The sequence below is a fragment of the Hyposmocoma kahamanoa genome, unplaced genomic scaffold (genome assembly GCF_003589595.1).
Source record: "Hyposmocoma kahamanoa isolate Upper Pololo Valley unplaced genomic scaffold, ASM358959v1 211, whole genome shotgun sequence".
Lineage (NCBI taxonomy): Eukaryota > Metazoa > Arthropoda > Insecta > Lepidoptera > Cosmopterigidae > Hyposmocoma > Hyposmocoma kahamanoa.
Window position 1 is genome coordinate 4,657,238 of NW_020653732.1, and position 4,546 is coordinate 4,661,783.

Genomic DNA, 4,546 nt, shown 5'->3' on the forward strand with positions numbered 1-4,546 from the left:
AAACTGGTCATTTTGAAGTGAAACAATTGACGACACCCGTCAATTGTTTCGAATTCAGGCTGCCCAATCGGAGTGCAGTTGTCATTGTAATGGTTTGGCAGAATAGTTTTCAAACAAATTAAATGACATTTCGTCTCTATTTCTGGTTATATACTCGATGTTGCATAAGCATACTCAACATTTACAATTAACTGTCATTTTACTCCATCTTCAAAAAAGACAAGTCGTATTTTATTGCTATGAAACATTGACTTACAATTATATGGACGTCGGGTCCGCGCTAAAAAGTGTCCGCACTTGTAAGGCGCTAAAATCGTATACAGAGCGCGACACTCCGCTTTAGTCTTCATTTGTTCTACGGACAGCGCGATACTGCGATGACATAACAATTTAAATATCGAATAGGTTGACTTGGAACATTTTTTTCGTGGTTTTTGTATTAGACCCGTCGTCCATTTATTTGTAAGTCAATGCTATGAAAGCTAATTTATTAAAGCGTGCGTTATAAATTGATTTCTTCACTGTAATTTTTCATTCTAACGGTCATGGTATTTTTTATATTTTGTCAGTTACTTATTTTTTTAACCTTTTACCTTTTGTGTGGCTGTGGATTAGTGGCTTTTTAACTAACGATTTCTTTGTTTCTTAATTTTATTTTAATGCTCATCTTAGACTAACATTATCATGGTTTAATTTGTATAAAAAAACAATATATGCAATATTGTTTTTTCAGATTCTGTACAACATCATGAATAACCATTACAGTATGTAGAACCCTAGATTTCCTTTTGGTTTTGCTGTTGTCGGGTAAAAGGAAGATTTTTTCGCCGATAGGGAATTGTATAAAACATGGAGACAGTGTAAAATGAATAGATATAGTTTAGTAGTATACATGTAATTTGCTATTACCAAAAATCTGCTATTAAATCCATTCGATGTTTTATCTTTTTTTTTTATTTTCTTTCTCATTACATTGGCTGCCCCCTTTTTTACTTGTAATAATTAATACAAAGTCAAATTACGCTTTTTTCTACTAAGAATGCTTTATATTGCTGGCTAATAACCAGTGAACGGAATTGAGGAAGGATTGGATTGTTTTACCTAAAGTATGAACAATTTCTTAGTATGGACATACTATTACGTAATATGTTGAATTGACAATTTATGGTAGTTTGCTAGCAAGTAGATAAATTTATAAATGAAGCGAGAGAATATATATATATAGAGAATAGCGAGAAATGTAATTACGTTAAAACACTTTCAAATGGTGAAATGTGTTCTTTTTCATTTTTTTATTTTCTAAATATTCTTAAATGCAGGTCATGTTTATTTTTTAAATGGTTAAAGTATTTAAATACGTACTCAATCAAGAATCTATCCATGGAAACACAATTACAACATTATTTTTTGGGACAATAATTTGTAGCAAATACTTAATAAAAAATAATAATTTGTCGTCAATGTACTCAAATTTCAATAATACGCATATTTAAAAATGATTAGTTCCGAGTAGAACCGGGATTTATAGAAGGGAATGTCCATATTCTTCTTTAACTAAATTAACTCTCTCGATTCCAATCACTGCTAATAACTTATTTAATGATCGTATTTTATTTTATATTTAATTTTGTTGCTCTTTTCATTAACCTTTTATATTTTATTCATCAATAAGTTTCATATATACGACCTCTGTGGCACTACCTTTACTCTAAACTGAATTTTGTGATAAACCATTTTTTATACGTACTTAATCATTTTATCAATATATTGGTCACATAAAAGATAAGGTTTTATCATTTGCGATAGCTAGTCGAATACAACCGTAACATTCAACAGTGTACGCCGTTTATTTCTTGATTAGTAATGCTAGGGCCACACTAAGGTTAACTGCCTCGCACTAGGGAAATCCTGTATCGCGGGTGCCACGGACACACACATAGACAACCGCAAATTACACCCAAACTCACGAGATAAATAAATGTAGGCCATACAAATTTTTCTCCCGACACGGGAATCGAACCTGGGACCTGTGCGTGGCAGTCCGGCATGGTAACAAATGGTAAAAATGGTTTGGCCACGGTAGGCAGAAGTTGAGGCATACGAGTCAGATCGTATAGGAGTAAATAATAAATAAATAATAATAATGAGGAGTCCATCCGGATTTTGGTTACTATACGAGTTCGTCAGCGTTCAAGTTATATTTATCTCCTTGCACAATCAAGATGATGACGATCGATCTGCTGCTGTGAGATATATAAATTGTAACAGATAACGTTAATGGTTGAAGTACAAAACCATGGAAGGGAAAACACAAAGCAAGAGAAAAAAATTGACCAGAAAATGGATTTTAAGGCGTGACCAACCGAGTGCTACAAATAATTTTATTGCAGTAGTGGAAGAGAAAGATAAAAACACGTGTAACACCCATTGACTTACAAATAAATGGACGACGGGTCTAATACAAAAACCACGAAAAAAATGTCCCAAGTCAACCTATTTAGACGTAGCAGTGACATGTAAAGAAATATGAACAAGCTAAAACGTTGAATTTAAATTGTAATGTCATCGCAGTACTGTCTAATTTTGCTTGCTTCGCTGTCAGTCGAACATACGAAGACTAAAGCGTGAATGACGCTCTGTATACGATTTTAACGCCCTATAAGTTCGGACACTTTTAAGCGCGGATCCGACGTCCATATAATTGTAAGTCAATTGTAACACCTCATATTGTCACGTTCTTCCTCTTTTTTTAGTTGGCGCCATTTTGCTTTCATAAAATGATCCGAGTAGGTGTACTGGTAAGATTAGAACCGCGTCCAAGTCCACTCTGATAGGATGCCGACATCCGAGTGCGTTCTGGTCACGTGTTTACACGTTACGAGTAGACATCCGAGCGTACTCGTATAGTGAAAACCCGGCTTTGGTGTGGCCAAAGTAAACCGATATTGGGCAGAATATTATAATTATAACTACAAAAAAAAAATAGCAAGTACTACCTAGTTTGTAGTTAAACATTGACTGGTGATGCGGTGTTACATCTCCATCTCGGCGGAGGAATCTTCATCCACATTCGGTATATTTTTAATTGACTTCAAAAAAGGAGCAGGTCAATTCGACTGTGTTTTTTTCGTACGTAAGTTACACGATAACTCTGTGAGCCGATTCTGTTGATACTTTTTTGTTGAAAAGAAGGTACCTCAGTGGTCCCATTTAAATTTCATGAAAATATTCCACCTCGGAAGGCGGCAAACTAGGGGATGACTTTTGAGGTCGGTTTTTGTAGTACTCTATACTGAGGTTATTCAAAATACCCCCACATACAATTTGGCCGAAACGACGGGATAATAGGTAGATGTCAAAAAAACCTATTAAAGTGTTCAATCGCGTTTATTCCCGTTTTCAAATACTAGTAGGTATAATGCGAAAGTCTAAAACTGCATACTGACAGTGTTATCGTATATCCATTGTTAGATTTGGTTAAAAAAAAGTTTATTATCTTTTTAATTTCAGGTCTTACAATCAGCGAAGGAGCAGCTGAAATGGTCGTTACTGAAATAAAAAAGAATTACGTCATCGAATCTTTATGGAATTCCATTACATGTATTTAAAGTTATTTTATATTTATGTTTAAATTAAATTTTAATAAATTCTTTGTACCTTAAAAAATATTTGGTGTTTATTTATTTAATAAAATATAAAATTGCCAAAATTTTGGAGACTTTCGTGGTTATTCATATATTTATCACTATATAGTTATGGTTTACAGTTTTTCACCAATGTAAGGGCGTCGTCAAATTGACGCTTATATAAGTTTTTCAATAAAGACAACAATTTTGTATTTCACTAAAACACAGAATAATTGAGATATCGACTTGAAATTTATTCCAGGTGTGTACTGCATACATGTTACAATTAAGAATGAAATTCCATGACCACCGCGAACACGCTTGCAGCGTTAAATTCTTTGGAGTCAATATGCAACCACTCTTCCACACATATCGGCCGAAACGTTGGTAATTTCGCGTTTGATGTTGTTCATTGAAGCTTGTTCACATAAACCAACGACTTAACATATCCCCATAAAAAGTAAAAGGAGGTGGCCATTCGACCGGACCGTTTCGCGAGATCACACGATTATCGAACTTCGTCTTCAATAGATGGATTTTTGGATTGATGGAATTCCATTCTTAAACGTAACATCTATACTGCGCCTGGGGGCCTACCATAACCGTTCAAAATAGTTATTTTTGATACAAGTGCGGAAAGTTAGTCATTATTCACGAGTCTCGAGGCATCTTGGCCCGAGCCAGAGGCGAGGGTCAAGACTCGAGACAAGTGAAAATGACAAATACGCATGTGTATCAAACAACGTTTTTTAATACATTTGCGAAAAACCTACATTGAAAGTAAAATAAAACAGTATTTATGAAAAAGGCGGGAATGTAAACAATGAAAAAAATTAGTACTTTTTTTGGCCGACTTTTTTCAATATGGCAACTGTTGCCAGTATTCAGCCACATTAAAATTACTATTTTATATTACTTTA